Raw genomic sequence first — 20,122 nt, 5'->3', positions numbered from 1 at the left:
ATATTTCATAATGTTCTCTATTTTTGGTCATAAACTACTCCCCTTTCCATAGATCTGTTAGGTAAACTATTCCTTGTTCTTCTAATTCATTTTTGAAAACACTTTTTATGCCTAAATCCTGTACCCATTTTGACCTTATCTTGGTATAGGGTGTGAGATGCTGGTCTATGCCTACTTTCTCCCATGCTATCTTCTTGTTTTGCCAGCAGTCTTTTTCAAAGAATGAATCCTTATCCCAGAAGCTACAATCTTTGGGTTTATCAAAGAGCAGATTTCTGTAGTCATTTAGTATTGTTTCTTTTGCATTTAATCTATTCCACTGATCCGCCACTCTATTTCTTAGCCAGTACCAAATAATTTTGATAATTTTAGATCTGGAATTGCTATGCCTTTTTCTTTGCATTTTTTCATTTATCCCTTTGATATTCTTGACCTTTTGTTCCCCCTTACTATGTTTTCTAGTTTAATAAAGCAATTTTTTGGAATTTTGATGAGTATAGCACTGAATAAGTAATTTAATTTAGCTAGAATCGTCATTTTTATTATATTAGCTCAGCCTAGCCATGAGCAACCCTTAGTTATACCTGATTTTATTTGTTTGAAAAATGTTTTATAATTATTTTCATATAGTTTGTCTGCCTTAGCAAATATTTTATGATTTTTAAGATATGATTATACCTAGCAAGTATTTTACGATATCTACAATTATTGTAAATGGAATTTCTCTTTCTATCTCGTTTCTAACTTGTTGGTAGTATATAGAAATGTTGATGATTTATGTGGGTTTATTTTATATCCTGCAACTTTGCCAAGGCTGCTAATTATTTCAAGCAGTTTTTTAGATGGTTTTCCAGGGTTCTTTAAATATACCATCATGGGGGGTAGTTTGTAAACAGCCGCGGCTGCCGGAGCTCGTGGTCACGGCCCCTGCGTTCGGGGCAGTATCCTTGCCATGAAAAGTGGATGCGATAAGTTGTTTGCTTTATGAAATTCAAGTTACACGAGAATTCTGTCAGGCAGTTCAAGGACCTGTGGAATATGAGTGATGACAAACCCTTTCTATGCACTGCCCCTGGATGTGGCCAGATCAGACACCAACACCAACACGATTCTTGAAGAACTGTGAAGAAGTCGGTTTGTTTAATGAGCTAGCGAGTCCATTTGAAAATGAATTCAAAAAAGCCTCAGAAGATGACATTTAAAAAAATGCCTCTAGATTTATCTCCACTTGCAACACCTATAATAAGAAGCAAAATTGAAGAACCTTCTGCTGTGGAGACAACTCATCAGGATAGTCCTTTGCCTCACCCAGAATCAACTACCAGTGATGAAAAGGAAGTATCATTGCCACAGACTGTACAGCCCACCTCAACTATAGTTCGTCCAGCATCACTACAGGTTCCCAATGTACTGCTCACAAGTTCGGACTCAAGTGTCATAATTCAGCAGGCAGTACCTTCTCCAACATCAAGTACTGTCATCACCCAAGCTCCTTCCTCCAAAAGGCCAATTGTTCCTGTACCAAGTCCTTTTCCTCTATTGTTACATCTTCCCAATGAACAGACTGTGCCCGTTGCCATTCCTGCCTCAATTACAAATTCTAATGTACATGTTCCTGCTGCAGTTCCACTTGTTAGACCTGTCACCATGGTGCCTTAGTATCCCAGGAATCCCAGGTCCTTCTTCCCCACAACCAGTACAGTCAGAGGCTAAAATGAAATTAAAAGCTGCTTTGACTCAGCAACATCCTCAGGTAACAAATGGAGATGCAGTCAAGGGACATTCAAGTGGATTGGGTAGGACTCAGAGGAATCTCGAGCACAGTCATTACAACAGCCTGCTACATCTACTACAGAAACTCCAGCTTCTCCTGCTCAACCAACACCACAGACACAAAATACAGGTGGGTGTAGAAGAAGAGCAGCTAATGAAGACCCTGATGAAAAAAAGGAGGAAGTTTCTAGAGCGAAATAGAGCAGCAGCTTCAAGGTGCAGGCAAAAAAGGAAAGTCTGGGTTCAGTCTGGAGAAAAAAGCAGAAGACTTGAGTTCATTGAATGGCCAGTTACAGAGTGAAGTCACCCTGCTGAGAAATGAAGTAGCACAGCTGAAGCACCTTCTTCTGGCTCATAAAGATTGCCCCGTGACCGCCATGCAGAAGAAATCTGGCTATCATGCTGCTGATAAAGATGATAGTTCAGAAGACATTTCCATGCTAAGTAGCCTCCATCCTGAAGCGATACAGCACAGTTCCATCAGTACTTCCAATGGAGTGAGTTCAACTTCCAAGGCAGAAGCTGTAGCCACTTCAGTCCTTACCCAGATGGTGGACCAGAGTTCAGAGCCAGCACTTTCACAGATTGTAATGGCTCCTCCTTCTCAATCACAGCCCTCAGGAAGTTGATTAAAAATCTAGATTGCAACAGTTTTAGATATTAATGACTTTAAAGGGAAATCAAGGAAAGACCAGTCTCCGTTTAGGAGAAATCTGTAGTTGTAAAAATTATTAATTTTTTTTAAAAATTGAAATTAAATTTGGCTCTAAAGATTGAGATATGGGCAGATGAAGATAAGACTGAGCAAGTTTCTAGTCTCTGTGGAAAAGACTTTTTCTTTTTTATAAATATTGTTAGATTTAATAGTTCTTTTCTGTGCCCAATGTGTAAAGTGTGTGTATAGTACAATGTGATTTATTTCTCTTTTAATTTGTTATTATTTTGACAAATAATGGGGATATTATTAAATCTCCCATCCCACTTCCCCATTCCTACCTAACTATTCTTTAACCCCTCAACTGTGATGGTAGTATTGTTATGTCATTTATACCAAAGTTCTGCATAGTCCCTACTGACTTTGTGATATTAACAAGGTCATAAAGCACTAGGCAAGAGAAAGACGGTAACGGTAAATTTGCTTTTTAATCTTTTTGCCTTTTTTTATTTTGCACATTGTGAGAGGAAGAACCATGGGAGAAAGCATTTGTTTATATCAAAGTATGGGGCTTTATTTGGCTTTTAAGCTTTTTTTTTTAAATTGTCAGTATGGTATAAGACATACAGTACCTTTATGCACATTCTTAAACTAGATCAGGGTCATTAGTTTAAAAAATGGATTGTTTTCTGTTTTTTTAAAGAAATTATTCATACATTTTTTATCATTTCAAATCCAAATAAAAGTGTGCAGTTACCCTACGAGGCTAAAAGAGAGTAAACATAGTGTATAATACAGGGTTATCAGATATCTAAAGATTTTCAAAATTAACTTGATCTTTTGTGAATTTCAAGTTATAAACTGAGGAGTTTATGCATAATTAAGTATGGTATGATCACCAGAAAAACCTAAAGTGACTACACTAGACCACTCAAAACTTTTTTTTTGTCATAGTCTTGTACTTGCAAGCTAACTTGTACTTAATCTTGTGAAAGCACTGTCATCTTTCAGTAGCAAATTTTGATACCTTTCTCGTGGAAAAATCAGTATCTATCTTCAAAACAATGTAATTATAATGTGGACTGTATGCGTGGGTGTGGGTGTTCACGTGTGTGCACTCGTATGGATGGTTCAATAGATTATGCCAGCAGTCTTTGCTTGAGTGTTTAAAGATGCCTTCAATGTGATGCTGGCTCATAGATGATTGCAGTTTAGAATGTTGTTTCCTGTGCAGACTTGGATAACTAACATTCCATGTTGTCGTCTGTTTCTGATGAGATGATTGGAGGGATACTTTTCTCATTATCCAATCATCTATAGGATATTGAGTTTTCTAAATGCGCCATTATCTATTCTTATTCTGCACTTATGTTCAAAATACAGTACAATATTTTACAATAGACTAAATTGTTTAAAAAAAACAAAAACAAAAATTAGTAAGATGTATGCTTTCAGGTAAGCAAACTTTGTAAAATAGTTATGAAGCATACCCAGTAGCAACTTTTGGCATTCAGGCAGGATTCCATTATGTAAATATAACATGGATATCTGTAATGCTTCTATAATAAGTTGTGTAGTTTGTTCTTCCTTCTGCACACTACACTATCTGCTTGACTGACATTTTTTAAACCTGTATGGAATGTCCTTGATGATTCTAAGAAAAGAATTTGCTTTATATAGTATCCAGGCTTTTTAAGGTCAAAACTACAAAGTATCCAAATTATCTGAATACCACTTTGGGACTTTTAAAATGTAAAGATAATAGGAATTCCAAATATGTGGCCTATTAAAATTAATTTAGTTGGCAATCCAGCATCTAAAATCTTTGGTTCTAGCTGATTTCATAGTTACAGTGTAATCAGTGAAAGTAATTTCTCAGTAATGAGTCTGCCATAGATATGCAGAGAAGGAATTGATCTCAAAGGCACAAAATGTGAATTCTGCAAGGAAGTTATATAATTAACTTTGTTATCATATTTTTGGTGGGTTAGGTAAAGCCTCATTGGTTCACTCTTCCTGAATGCTTCAAAGCATTTTGCTTTTTATTTATAAGCTTTTTGGTAATAGAACTCTCACTGTAAAATACTGTAACTGTCAAATAAAACGAACATAGATGTAAGGAGATAATGTAAACAATTACTGTACTTTACTGAGGTTAGCAGAATTTTCATTATAAAGCAATCTGTATTCAGCAAATGAAAACCATTATTAGTTGTACAAATTCCGTTTTGACTTTAAGTATGTCACACTACTTCTGTAATTAACATTTGGAGTCTTTACATTTGAAATGTTTCACAAACTGTGCTGTTTTCTTTTACATGCAGTTTGCATCAGTAAATCATTAGAGAATAAAGTCTATCTTTAAATTACAAAAAAAAATAAAATAAAATAAATATACCATCATATCATCTGCAAAGAATGAGAGCTTTGTTCTTTCATTGTCTTTTCTAATTCCTTCATTTTTTTCTCCATCACTAGATACTGTAATATTAAATCAAGGCTTTTTTTCACTTCAATGTTTTCAGGAAGTCCTATAATTTTCAGGTTGCCCCTCCTCGATCTATTCTCGAGGTCAGTGGTTTTGTTGATGAGGTATTTTACATTTTCTTCTATTTTTTCTATCTTTTGGTTTTGTTTAAGTGACTCTTGCTGTCTCATGGAGTCATTAGTTTCTGTAGACTCCATTCTTTTTTTTTGGGGTGGGGGGAGTTTTCTTCATTAACCTTTTGCAACTAATTTTCCAATTGGTCAATTTTACTTTTGAAAGAGCTTTCTATTTGACCAATTGAGGTTTTGAGAGAATTATTTTCTTTTTGCATTTGCCCAATTGAAGATCTGAGAGAATTATTCTCATTTTGTATTTGTCCAATTGATGATGTGAGAGATTTATTCTCATTTTGTATTTCTCCAATTGTACTTTCTAAAGTTCTGTTCTCTTGTTGCAAGGTATTAATTGTCTCTCCCAAATTTTTAAGCTCCTTCCTTATTTCTTCAAGGAAGTCTTTCTGTGCTGAAGACCAGATTATATTCTCCTCAGAGGTTCCAGGTCTCTCTGAGTTAGGGTCTTTACCTTCCAAAAATTTTTCTATGAATCTAACTTTCCGCTGACCCATCTTCATTTTGCTAAGACCTGAGTTGGGGAGGGGCTGGTTCACAGGGGCTTGGGATCTCTAAAGGCTTTACTCACTGAGTGAAGTTTCTCTGGCTGGCCAGTAGGAGGTGGTAGTTGCTTTCTCTGGAGTGTCTATGACCTTGATTGAGGCCTTCTCCCTTTGCTTGAAGGGAGGAGTTGGAGCTATTGAATTCTTTCACCTTCAAGCAATGTTGGGCTTTACCCTGGCCTGAGGTCATTCCTCAGCTGGGCTGGTTCTTCTGCTCACACACCTGGGCCTGAAGCAGAAGTAGTTTGCATTTGTTTGTTTGGGAGGAGGTCTGAGATGGTGTCCACAGTTCTCCTGCTCCAGAATTCTCCCCCCCCCAGCCTTGTCCGCAAGCTCCTGGGGACAGCACCAACACCAGTGCCTCTGCTCCCCAGTTGACTCAAGCCCCTGCTGTCTAGCCCCACCGCTGATCCAGCAGGTCCAGCTCTCGGGCCCTCAGACTCCCAGCTCCAATTCAGCTGTTAATCTGGCTGATCTGGGGCTGATCCTACCTCTGAGCCCAGACTCACCAGCCCGAATTTATCCAGTGCTTCTGGGGGAGACAAATCCTAAGGTAGATGTTCTTTCTCCTGGCTTTTCTTTCTGGGTTTTGTGGGTCAGATTTCTTTTAAGAGGTCTGTTTCATGTGATAGATGGGGAAGAGATCAGGGGACTTTAGAACTGTGCCTGTCTTCTCTCCACCATCTTGGCTGGAAGTCCATTTTTTTCTCTTACTGCTAAAGCTAACATTTCTAATACAATATTGCATAATATTGGTGATAACAAGCATCCTTGTTTCACCCTGGATGTTATTGGGAATGTCTCTAGCTTATCCCCATTACAAATAATATTTGTTGATGACATTACTTACTGTTTTAAGGAATACTCCATTGTTCCTATGCTCTCTAGTGTTTTTATTAGAAATGGATGCTATATTTTGTCAAAAGTTTTTTCAGCATCTATTGAAATAATAATATGATTTCTGTTAGGTTTCTTATTGATATGATCAATTATGCTGTTTGTTTTCCTAATATTGAACAAACCTGGCATTCCTGATATAAATCTTATATTATCATAGTATATTTTCCTAGTGATAACTTGTTGTAATCACTTTGCTAGTATTTTATTTAAGTTTTTTGCATCCATATTCATTAAGGAAATTGGTCTATAATTTTCTTTCTCTCTTTTGATTCTTCCTGGTTTAGGTATTAACACCATATTAGTGCCACAGAAGGAATTTAGCAGAACTCCTTCTTTACCTATTTTTTTCAAATAGTTTATTCCAAATGGAAACTAATTATTATTCATTGAATATTTGTTATAATTCACTTGAGAATAAATCTGGTCCTGGAGATTTTTTCTTGGGGCGTTTATTGATAGTTTATTCAATTTCTTTTTCTAAAATGGGAATATTTAAGTATTTAATTTCTTCTTTCAATTTTTGTAAAAATTCATTTATTTCACTTAGATTATCAAAATATTGCCTTATATTCAGTCAAAATAATTCCAAATTATTACTTTAATTTCTTCCTCAATGGTAATGTATTCACCTTTTGCATTTTTTGATACTGGTAATTTCATTTTCTTTTTTTTAATCAAGCCAAAGGTTTATCTATTTTATTGGGGGGGTTTTCATAAAACCAACTCAATGTTATTTGTTGATTCAATAGTTTTCTTTGGATTTCATTAATTTTTCCTTTAATTTTGAGAATTTCTAATTTGCATTAATTGGGAATTTTTAATTTGTTCTTTCTCTAGTTTTTTTAGTTACATGCCCAATCCATTAATCTCCTCTTGTTCTATTTTATCCATGCAAGCAATTTAGAAATATAATATTTCTTCTAACAACTGTTTTTACTGTATCTCACAAATTTTTGGTATGTTGCCTCTTTATAGTCATTTTCTTGGATAAAATTGTCAATTATTTCCATGATTTATTTTTTGACCCACTCACTCTTTAAAATTAGTTTATTTAGACTCCAATTAATTTTAGGTCTCTCTCTCCATGACATTTTATTGCACATGATTGTTATTGTATCATGAGCTGAAAAGGATGCATTTAAAATTTCTGCTTTTCTGGATTTGATTGTGAGATTTTTTAATGCACTAATACATTGTAAATTTTTTTGCAAATGCCACAGAGAAGAAGGTATATTCCAGTCTATCTCCATTCAGTTTTTTACAGAGGTCTATCTAACTTGACTAAAACTCCATTCGCCTTCTAACTTTCTTCTTGTCTATTCTTGTGGTTAGATTTATTTAATTCTGAGAGATGGAGATTCAGATCCCCTATTATATATAGTTTTACTATCTTCATCTTCCTGTATCTCATTTAGGCTCTCCTCTGTGAATCTTGATGCTATGCCACTTGATGCATATTATGTTTAATATGCCTATGGTACCTTTTAGGAAGATATAGTTGCCTTCCTTATTCCTTTTAATTAGACCTATTTTGCTTTTAATTAATCTGAGATCAAAATTGTGACCCCTTTCTTTACTTCATCTGAAGCATAATGTATTTTGCTTTATCTTTTTACCTTTACCCTGTGTGTTTTTCTCTGCTTCAAATGTGTTTCTTACAAACAATATATTGTAGGATTTTAGTTTTTAATTTACTCTATTATCAACTTATGTTTTATGGGAAAGTTAATTCCATTCATATTCATAGTTATAATGACTAAGTTGTATTTCCCCCCATCCTATCTTTACCCTACTTGTATCTTTCTTTCTCCGTTCCTTATCCCTCCTCACCAATGTTTTACTTCTGACTGCCTCCCTTAATCTGATCTTTCTCCTGTCTTCCTCTGCTTCCCTCTAGGATAGAATAGATTTCTAAACCCAGCTGGGGACACAGGTTATTTTCTCTTAGAGACAAATCTGTTGAAAATACAACTTAATCAATGCTCACACTCTTCCTTCTTTCCCTTAACAATAATAGGCCCTTTGTGCTTCTTCAGGTGGGGCTAATTATCCTCTAATTCCTCCTCCTTCTCTCAGTATAATCCTTATTTAACATGTCATAATTGTTTTATACCTATCTTGTGCCCATAGTCTCAAAGTATGCTCCTTTTGACTGTTCTGATAGAAGCACAATTTTCAAGAGCCATAAGCATCATCACATCATGATCAATTTTTATTCACACTCTCTGTTCAGGTTATATTTCTATTGGAACATAACCCTCATGAATTAAAGTACCATCACATCATTATCAATTTATACCTCTATCTAAATGTACTCCTTTCAGCCTAAGAGAAATACAATTGTCTCTTTTTTATCTTTTTCTTTTTTTGAGTTTTATTTATTTAAGGCAATGGGGTTGGGTGACTTGCCTGAGGTCACACAGCTAGGTAATTATTAAGTGTCTCAGGTTGTATTTGAACTCAGGTCCTCCTGAGTCCAGGGTTGGTACTTTATCCACTGTACTACGTAGCTTCCCCAAGAAATACAGTTCTCAAAAGTTACAAATATTGTCTTCCCACATAGGCAGTTTAGTATTATTGACTTATATGTCTTCTTTATGTTTACTTTTTTATATATCTCATAAGTCTTTTATTTGTAGATAAAATTTTCTGTTCAGTTTTGGTCTTTTAATCAAATACAGTTGAATGTCCACTATTTCATTAAAAATCCATCTTTTCTCCCTAAAAACATTTTTCTGAATTTTTCAGAGTAGTTGATGCTTGGTTGTAATCCAAGCTCCTTTGCTCTCTAAAATATCATATTCTATACCATCTGATCCTTTAATATTGAAACTGATAAGTCTGGGTAATCTTGATTGTGGTTTTCTGGTTTCTGAAATTAGGTTGCAACATTCTTTGAAGTTTTTATCTTGGAATAACTTTCTGCAGGTGATCAATGGATTCTTTCCAGGACTACTTTATCTTCTTTTTCTTGGATATTAGGGCAATTTTCCATGACAATTTTTTGCATGATGCTGCCAAAACTCTTTTTCTGATTGTGCGTCTAAAGTAGACCAATAATTTATAAATTATCTCCCATGGATCTATTTTCCAGAGTGCTTATTTTTTTCCTTATATTTTCTTCCATTTTTTTCAGGTTTTTTTGATTTTTGTTTGATGGAATCCTGGTGTTTTAAAGAATCTATAGTTCCCATTTGTCCAGTTCTAATTTTTAGGGTTTTGTTTACTTCAATTATATTTGGATTTCCTTTTCCAGTTAGTTAATTTTACTTTTAGATGAGTTGTTTCTTTTTCCATTTGGCAACTATAACTTTTTTTTCAGTCAATTTTTCATAATTCTCAGGCATGATCTCATTTCTTTCTCAGTTTTTCTTCTTCCTCTCTTTTTTGGCTTTTAAAGTTCTTTTTGAGTACTTCCAAAAGGTCTTTTTGGAATTGAAATCAATTAATAAACCCCTTTGAGGCTTCACTTTTAGGCATTTTGTCACTACCTTCTTCTTTTGAATGGTGTTTAATTGTCCCTATCAGCTCATTCAAGAAAGAGATAAAAAATCTCTCTGAAGAAAATAACTCCTTCAAATGCAGAATGGAACTAAAGGAAGCTGATAACTTTGCAAGAAAGCAGGAATAAAACTTCAAAAAAGCCAAAAATTAGAAGAAAATGTGAAATATCTCACTGGAAATACAACTGACCTTGAAAACAGATCCAGAAGAAATATTTTTTTTTTAGTTTTTCCAAGGCAATGGGGTTAAGTGGCTTGCTCAAGGCCACACAGCTAGGTAATTATTAAGTGTCTGAGGCCAGATTTGAACTCAGGTACTCCTGACTCCAAGGCCAGTGCTCTATCCACTGCTCCACCTAGCTGCCCCACAGAAGAAATGATTTGAAAATTGTTGGACTATCTGAAAGCCACGACCAGGAGAAGAGCTTAGACTTCATTTTTAAAGAAATAATACAGCAAAATTCCCTGAGATCCAAGAAACTGAGGGTAAAATAGAAATCAAGAGAATTTACCAATCACCCCCTGAAAAGGATCCCAAAAGAAAAACTTCCAGGAATATTATAGCCCCAAACTCCCAAATCAAAGATAAAATTCTACAAGCTGCCAGAAACAGACAATGCAACTGCCGAGGCTCCATAGTCAGGATTACACAGGATCTGGCAGCATCTTCATTAAGGGCTCGTAGGGATTGGAATATGATATTCTGGAAAGGCAAAAGATCTTGGTTTACAACCAAGAATCAACTACCCAGGAAAACTGAACATCCCCTTTCAGGGGAAAAGATGGACTTTCAATGAAACAGGGGACTTTCAAACTTTCTTAATAAGATGACCAGAACTGAACAGAAAGTTTGATCTCCAAGTACAGACTCTGGTGTACCATAGAGGGAGTGGAAGAGAGGAACTCACTATGAAGAAGTTGATGATGTTGAACTCTTTGTATTCCTGCATAGGAAGAAGATATGGATAACTCATATGAACTCTCTCATTTATAAGAGCTGTTAGAAGGAGCATATATAGACAGGACATAGGAAGGAGTGGAATATAATGGTATGATGTGGTAAAATGGAGTCAATGGATGATAGGGGAAGGTATTGGGAGGAAGGAAAAGGAGATGAAGAAGAAGCTGAGAGATTTCACATAAGAGTCCAAAAAAAACCTCGTTCATTGGAGGGGAGGGGGGAAGGCAAGAGGGAATGAGTGAGCCTTCATTCTCATCAGAAATGGCACAGGGGAGGAAATGACCTGCACACTTAATAGGGTGAGGAAATCTGTCTTGCCCTAGAGAAGGATAGGAGGAAAGGGACAGGATGAGCGGGAATGAGGGGAGGGAAGGGGGCAATAGGTGATAGAAGAGAAGGAAGATCTAGGGAGAGGGTACTCAGATGCAACACACTTTTGGACAGGGCCAGGATGAAATGAGAGAATAGAATAAATGACAGTGGGGAGAAATAGAGTGGAGGCACAGCTAGTAATAGCAACTATGGGAAAAATACTGAAGCAACTTTTCTGGTGGACTTATGATAAAGAAAGCAACTCACCCCAGAGACAGAGCCATTGAAATCTGAACACCAAGTGAAGTACATGTTTTTTTTTTCTTCTCTCTCTATTGTTGAGGTTTCCCATCTTCTGGGGGGGGGGGGAATTCTGTTTATTCTTATGTTTACTCTTTTTTTTTAGATTTTTGTATGGCAAATGGGGTTAAGTGGCTTGCCCAAGGCCACACAGCTAGGTAATTATTAAGTGTCTGAGACCGGATTTGAACTCAGGTACTCCTGACTCCAGGGCTGGTGCTCTATCCACTGTGACACCTAGCCACCCCTTCTTGTGTTTACTCTTATAACATTCAATTTGCATCAATGTATGGCATGGAAACAATGTAGAGACTGTCAGACAGCCCTGGGGGGGGGCATGGAGGGAAGGGAGGAGGGGATGAAAAATTGTAGAATTCAGAACCTTGCAGGAAATGATAGGTACATATTACTATTGTATATGATTGGAAAACAAATAAAATGTTTAAAAAATAGGCTTAGATATCACAACATGGTGGTTTTTCCATATCTCTAAGCAAAAATTAGATGGTCATTGTCAAATATACTGTCATTCATATGGGGATCAGTTTCTCTGGATTTTCATATCTATTCCAACTCTGAAATCTGACATTTTGCAATTTATTTGTTCTATTGAGCACCAAGAAATTGATGTACGATAATAAAACAGATTTTAGTAGGTATACTTGCTTATTATATACATTCATGTTAAATATATGTGTGTGTATGTGCTGTCTAAAACTAAAAAAGATGGCTAACACATATTCAATGTGACATTGAAAGATTATCTGATATAGGATCTGACTCACTCCTCTCTAAAGGAAAATTAAATTTTGGTTTCAAGAGGAACAAGAGGAAGTCTGTGACCAGATATTTGTTTGTTTTTCTTTTATCTCCAGAAGAGGATTGGGGCTAGAATTATATTTATCTTTCATACTTTAAGAAACAACTTAAAAAAACACAAAGCTAGTCTGGGGTTATAACATTGTAGAGAAGGAGTCCCAACATACACAGATACACAATTTCTCTTGATTACTCTTAAGCAAGGTTGCTCTTCCTTTCTATCAATTATATTAGAATAGGTCAGGGTTTTTTACCCTTTTGTGTGTCACAGACCCCTTTGGAAATCTACTGAAGCCTAAGGAACCCTTTTCATGATGTTTCTAAATCCATAAATTAAATAGGATTAAAAGGGAAATCAATTGTACTGATATACAGTGATCAAAATATTTTCAGTAAAAAACAAATTCACATACCCCAGGTTAAGAACCCCTGGAAATGGGGCAGCTAGGTGGCATAGTGGATAAAGCACCAGCCCTGGAGTCAGTAGTACCTGGGTTCAAATCCGGTCTCAGACACTTAATAATTCCCTAGCTGTGTGGCCTTGGGCAAGTCACTTACCCAACCCCATTTGCCTTGCAAAAACCTAAGAAAAAAAGAACTCCTGGAAAAGACTAAAGAATAAACAATAGCAAAGATTTTTTTTTCTACAGAAATAAAATATCTGAGGTCACCAAGGAAATGATCTCACCAAGTGGAGTCAATTTTCTAGGGTTGAAAACACTGGCATTCAAGAGCTGTCATGATGGGACCCATTTTCCTCATATCTGTGATGCTAGGGGTTTCCATTAGTCATTGTCACCCTTGACTCATCTCTCCTCCAACTCCTTCTCCTAAGTGTCCTGCAAAAATATCTCTACTGAAGGTATGCACAGTTGCCTTCTACATTCTCTTTGCCAAATAGGTATCACATTTTCTTCCATGTTCTTCCATGCTGTTCCTCTATAGATAGGGACGAAAGAGGGGCAGTTGTATTGATTTCATTTCACTTGAGCAGGGGTGGATGCTATATTTATATGTCTGTGTATACATTCACCCCTATTGCATAGAGAATAAAAATTTCTTTAGAATAAGTATTGTTTTATTTTTGTCTCACAAACAGTATTTCACATACATTCGATATTTTATGAACTCTCGTTGATTAATTGATTATGTCTTAGACGGCCTATTCATCTTTATGTGTATGAAAATTATGAAATTTTCTTAGCCTTTTATGTCTTTCATTCATAAATAATTTTGAACTTCAGTCATAGCTACATAGGAAGGAGGGGAAAAAGCAGTGCCTACTATATTTGAGACATTGTGCTATTTATTTTATAAACATTATCTCATTTTGATCCTCACATCAACCCTGTGAAGTGCTTACTATTATTATCTCCACTTTATAGTTGAGGAAATTGAAATAAATAGAGATTAAGTAACTTCCCCAGGGTCAAACAACTAAAAACATCTAAATACAAATTAAAACTCAAGTCTTTCTGATTCAAGGCCCTCCTGATCTTATTCACTGTGCCAACTCACAGCTTCATAAGCAACCTATAAACTCTGCTATATGTTAGATTACTAAGCAGTGCTAAGAAATCACTTCATCACACATCTTCCCAAATGAAATATTGCTTAAAATTTCACACTATCCTGACTAAAAGACTCCATTAAAAAGTATAGTATCCGCTAAAGTATCCTGCTTCTGATTTATTTTCCATATTAGCATTAGGATTGAACCTTCTAGATTGAGACATATATTTTTAGAAAGATACAGGAGAAAGTCAGGATAAAAAGAAAATGAATATTTTTCTATTGAAAAAGAAAAAATAAAAGTAACATAGAAAGAGAAAACATTTATTAAAAAACTTACTATATGTCAGCACTATATACCAAATGCTAGAGTTAAAAAAACCCAACAAAAACTGGAAAAGATGGGAAAGGGGAATAGTACCTACATGTAGGCAAGGCTGATGGCAAAAAAATTAGAGAAGTCCAAGAGTGAGGACTGAAATTTAAGATGGAAAAAAGATAACAAATACCAAACTCATGTTTCAAATAATTTTTCAAATATAATTTCTCTATTTCAAGAAAAGGTATAGGGTTAGGTACTGAATTTGTATTAAGGGAGACATAGAGTCAAATATCACTTTTGTCCAGTAATGGTTATATGACTACTGATAATCATTTCACCTCTGTGAAACTCCAGCAGTATCATAGAGGTCCTACCTACAGGGACATAAGTCATCACAAGGTTTATATCCAAAACAGATTTTAAAAAGGAAAAAAGGTTCTAATTCACAAAACTATTTATAGCAACTCTTCTCATAGAGACAAAGAACTTGAAGGTGGTCCCTATTTAGGTAATAGTTAAACAAATTATAGTATCTGAAAATAAAGGAATGTCATTGTATTTTAAGAAAGGATGAAAAGGAGGGTTCCATAGATATGGGAAGACAGTGTTCTTCTTCCCACCTCCTTCTCTGATGGAAACAAAGATGAACTTTACATAAAGATCAAAATCAAGAAATAGTTTAGAGAAATGAGCAAGCAATAACTCCAAAAAACCCTAATTATAAAAGCTACTATTGTGACACAAAAGACAAGTTAAAATAATTACAAGTAAAGCCTTGTGAAATAAACTCAAGCCCAATAAAAATTCCTATAAGTGCAAAACGAATTTTAAAAATCAAATAATAGTGACAGAGGAAAAATTAGGAAAAGAAATGAGAGCAAAAAAAGAAAATTGTGAAAAGACATAACTTGGCAAAGGAGGCATAAAAAATTGAAAGATAACACCTCACAAACAGAACTGGTCAAACAGAAAAAGAGGCACACATCAAAAAACATTGTTGATGAAAATAATTCCTTAAAAAAGAATTGACAAGATGGAAAAAAAGAAGTATAATACCTCACTAAAGACAGTAATTGCTTAAAAATTAGGATTGGATAAGTGGGCAGCTAATGACTCCATTAGACATCAAAAAACAATCAAAGACAAAAAAAAATGAAAAAAATGGAAAACAGAAAATATTTCATGAGAATAAATCTGATCTGGAAAACAGATCAAGTAATGATCATTTAAGAATGGACTACCTGAAAGCCAGGATCAAAGAAAGAGCCTAGACGTAATATTTCAAGAAATTAATAAGGAAACTGCCCCAATCAATATCCTGGAACCAGGAAGAAAGGGATTATTAGGACTTAAAGAATCCACAAATTACCACCTAAAAGATATAACAAAATGAAAACACAGGAATATTATAGTCAAATTCAGAGCTCCAATGTCAAAGCAAAATGCTTCAAACAACACTGAGTCATAGACTCAAAATGCAAAAGGAGCAATAAATTATTGGATATGGTCAAGGTAGGAATTTTTTTTGCTTGACTATGCAGATTTGATGTTTTTTCTTATTTTTTAATAGAGAATAGAAAAAGAATAGATGATCAATCATTAACTGAAAAGTAAGACAAAATTATATGTGATATATACATGCATATATATGTATATGTATGTATATATATATGTTTGTGGGTGTGTGTTATATTTGTATATAACATCAACTTAAAAGATTGACCCTCTATTACTCAAAAATTTCAAAAGGCTTTGAACCATATTTCAGGTGTCTCTGGGTAATTTTGTGAGTCACGTTGTGCTCCATACCCAAAAGACTGCTGAAGAATAATAATCATTCTGTATTACTGGCCTTTCTGTCATATTGTCCCTGGAAATTCACTGGAAAGAGGAATTGTGATTAGCTATCTCACCTCTTGGCCTTCTAGGGAAGCCATCCCAGTTGGGTGGCAACATGAATTTTTAGTACATAGGCTGCTTTCTCATTTCTGATGATGAGTTTAATAAGTTAATAATGATGGTTTTCAGAAATGGAGACAATCCTTCAAATTCAGAGCATATGAAGAGAATTGCAAACAGAATTGATTTTGAGGGTTCCTCCCTATAGAGAATATCATCTACCAAGTTTATAACTACTCTTTCATATTTATAAATAATACTTTTGCAAATGTTCTTGTTTTCTGGTAAAGTGACATTTTTTACTTCATTTCTCCTAAATATCATATTCTATCAGTGGTCATTTATTACAATCAATTTTTACTCTCCAAGCATATTTCCATTAGCCTTTGATTTACATCTGAAATCATGGTATACCAAGCTTTACAATAATATGGAAAAACACTCAATTGGACCTATGATTTGAAAATTTCTTCCAACAGTGTTGATCAAAAACCACCTATGCCAACAAATTGCATATGACAATTTTGTATATTTGCTTGTACTTTCAGCAAAACCAGTAACTTCTTAAACTTTCTCATTTGCAAAGATCATTTCTTTATAAACTGCAGGTTCCCCAGAAGTTGCTATGATGAAAAGCAAGAATCTCCCGAAAATCATGAAACAGGAAAAGAGGATGGTATTGTCTAATCTGGTTCCAAGGTTTGCAAAGCTGTTAAGTGTCCAACAGTTGGACGCATTCCTTTAGCAAGCAAATGTTGTTGTTTAAGAATGAGGTAAACATATTTTTCTTTTACTTTATTGATATTATTTTTTCAAATATCTACTAAATTGTTAAGACATAAATACTCCTAAAGTTTTTTTAGACATAACTACTTAAAAGACAGAAGTGTAGGGCATTTCTTTTGAGCTAATTTTTTGTGAAAAAAATTACTGAGACACTAAGGGACCTGTGAAACAAGAAAGTTTGGAAACTGCCATCAATGGCATTTTGAACTTCATCTTTCTTTCTGCCATGTAGTATATCACAATCTAAAGTCTGATAATAATGATGGTCCAAAATTCCCTTCAATTCCTAGACTAGATGTCTTCAAATCATGCTGGAGATGCTACTTAACAATACTTTGAAGGCAACAAATGGAGGTATGGCAAAAGACATCCTCTTGTTGCTGCAAAAAATCAACTCTGGCACAAAATTTGAAAAAGGCTAAGTAAGGCTAATGGAGCCTCTGACCTTTGCTTTACTTCCCAGGAGCAATCTAAATCATTGCTGCAATTAAAAACATGAATAAATTAAAGGAATAGTCATAAAGATACTTTAATTCATGTCTAAACCTTAGAAATAAAATAATTTGTTTCTTTGCCTTTTCTCAAAGCAGAAAATATTTGGCTTCCTATTCCAAAGAGTGGGAAGCATCATATTTAGCAAATTTACCTGCACCTTTTGGAGCAACATCTCCAAGTCCTACAACTTTGGTAGCAATGGAGGTGATTTCTATGAAAGCTTCTTAAATTCAAACTGCTTATGATCTCATAGTTTCAATACTTCCCAGAATGTGCCTTTCCATCCACATCATTACTTCTTCAACTAGCATAGTGTAAATCTCTGTAGAACTTACTGAATAGTCTGACAGATGTTGTGCAAGAAAAACTTACTTCTCTACAGTTTATTTAGTGAGATTCTCTTACTTTTTTACTTATGCACTTATTTTTACTGGCCCTAAAATAATGGATATCAAGTCTATCACTGCTACCATATTCAAAGATTTTCTAGGTTGATAAGAAGACTTAACAGCTTGTACTCTACTGGAATAGACTTAAAGGACACTGAATGCAATCATTAGGTACCAGAGTAGAATTTTGTGCCTTTCAATCACCCACCATTTTACATTCCAGATTATCTCAATAAAAATTATACTTGGCTCATATTAGATTCTGATGACCATTATCATTTTAGCATAAACTCTGATCAGACCATGCTTTCAGAAACAACATCAAAAGTAATAATTTTAGGAACTGTAATTAGAAACCATTCCACAGGGAAATGGAGAAAATGATCCCTCTCTGTGAATTTTCATACCATAGTAGAGATAAAACCTCATTGGATTCCCATACCTTCTTCAGCTGCCACCACCACCTGTTCCCTTCTCTCCCATCCTCCTACATACATATTACTAAATTTCAGGCAGGGGAAGAGAAAATTAGGGGAAAACAAAAGATGTAACTCCAGCTGGCAATCACAATTTAGTCTGGTAGAGCAATAACTCAAGTAAGAATGTTTATGCCTCAGGGGGAATTTGTTTGGGGAAGTTGGGGGAAGGAGAAGGAGATTTGAGTTCTGCGTAGCCTTGGGTTCAAATGTTTGCTGGTGTAAACCAACATCTTTTATGACCCAAGAAATATCCTTGAAAGATAAGCCATGTGTCCCCAGGTCTGATAACAGCAGAATACAGCTCCATAATGTACTATTGTATACAATATCACTAAATTAGCTGTAGAGGAATGACATTTTCTTTCACAAAGACTATTCACTAAATTCTACAGAGATTTACCCTATGTTGGTTGAAGAAGAAATGATCTGGATGGAAAGGAAAATCCTGGGAAGTATTGAGACTTTAAAATCATGAGCAGCTTGAGTTTAAGAAGCTTTCATAGAAACGACCCCCATTACCACCAAAGTTGCAGGATTGCCCTTCAATCAGAAAGACCGCTTACATCCCCCAGTAAGAAGGAACAAGGGGGCAGGAGATCAAAAATCAGTGAAAGCAACCATAGGACACAGGTGTGACAGTGACTAAACCCTATGGATAGTAAATCTAGACCAGATAAGAAATGGGACCTATTCTCCTGTGTGGTCTGAGTCAAAGTTTTAATCATCCTTCCCTAATTGCAGGTCTGTGGATCTAGTCCCTGTAAGTTCAGCCTCAGTTCCAAAATGAAACCTTTGTTACTGCATTTCTAGATTTTTAAAAAACCTGACTATTTGGTATAAATACTCCTAATCATTTCTTCCCTCATTTGTTGAATTTTCCATTGGAGATAACAGGTGAATAATTTTTAGTTGCTGCTTGGAACTCATAGTCTGATGAACTGACCTTAGGGAGAGAAAACAGCTACCTATGTTTTTAGTACCTCAAAGCATACACTTCAAGTTTCTAAACTTTCCTGGTTTACAGTTTCCTTGATACGTCATTACTTTTTCCTATAGTACCCATAGATCAAAAGAAATATCTAATAGCTCCATTTATTAAATACTTAGTACAAACACCAGTATATATTTACCTAACAATTTAGTAGCCAATTTGAAAAACTAATATAAATAAAGTGAAAGAAAAGTAATAGCTTTATTTCATTGTTAAATAGCTATGCTTACTCATGGGAGGTATGAGCCTTTTGGCTCACAGTTCCTAAAACTTTGGAAGCAATTTGTACAATGCCATCCTCATTTCCATTCCATATTGATTTTCATGAGCTACTTGCATTTTATCACAGCAACTGTATGAATACTGAGCTTCACAAACATGTGATGTCAAAAATGAAAAAGGTTTAGAAGTTAATACTCTAACCATTTGACAGCATAAGAGAACAGTAGATTCAAGAACTGATCTGCTAGGTAGACTTCTGTCTAAAAGCATCTATTGGCTTAAATAGGGGACATTAGCTCATCTGAATCTATAGTTGTATTTCTCAGTTCTACTAGCAAACCAGACTTAAGAAACAATTGAGTTTTTTCTGTTTTTTGCTTTTGGTTTTTTCTGCCTGTGGCAGTCATATGGTAGTCAGGAGGAACTAAGTTCCAGTCTTACAGCTGACAAATTCTATATAACCACTAATATAAAATCATTTAACCTCTCCAAGTCTCAGCTTCCTCAGCTGAAATGGGGAAAATTACAGCACCTACTTCACAAGATGATTCAAAGGTGCAAATATCGTAATATCCTTGCTAGGCTCTTGTGATGGTCAAAGGAGCTCCTTTAATTTGTAAAGCACTTTGAAAACTTTAAAGCA

At 35.1% G+C, this 20,122-nt stretch overlaps 1 protein-coding gene and 1 pseudogene across 1 annotated transcript in view; one reads left to right on the top strand and one right to left on the bottom strand.

Moving 5' to 3' along the window:
* Positions 1 to 20,122, bottom strand: part of GPR158 (G protein-coupled receptor 158) — a 326,379-nt gene that overhangs the window by 130,731 nt on the left and 175,526 nt on the right. The gene's annotated exons all lie outside the window — the stretch shown is intronic.
* LOC141493695 (cyclic AMP-dependent transcription factor ATF-2 pseudogene) lies at positions 941 to 2,402 on the top strand (annotated as a pseudogene).

This window comes from Macrotis lagotis, chromosome 7 (assembly GCF_037893015.1).
Source record: "Macrotis lagotis isolate mMagLag1 chromosome 7, bilby.v1.9.chrom.fasta, whole genome shotgun sequence".
NCBI lineage: Eukaryota > Metazoa > Chordata > Mammalia > Peramelemorphia > Peramelidae > Macrotis > Macrotis lagotis.
Note: the sequence above shows the minus strand (reverse complement) of the source record. Positions and strands in the feature narration are given on the sequence as shown.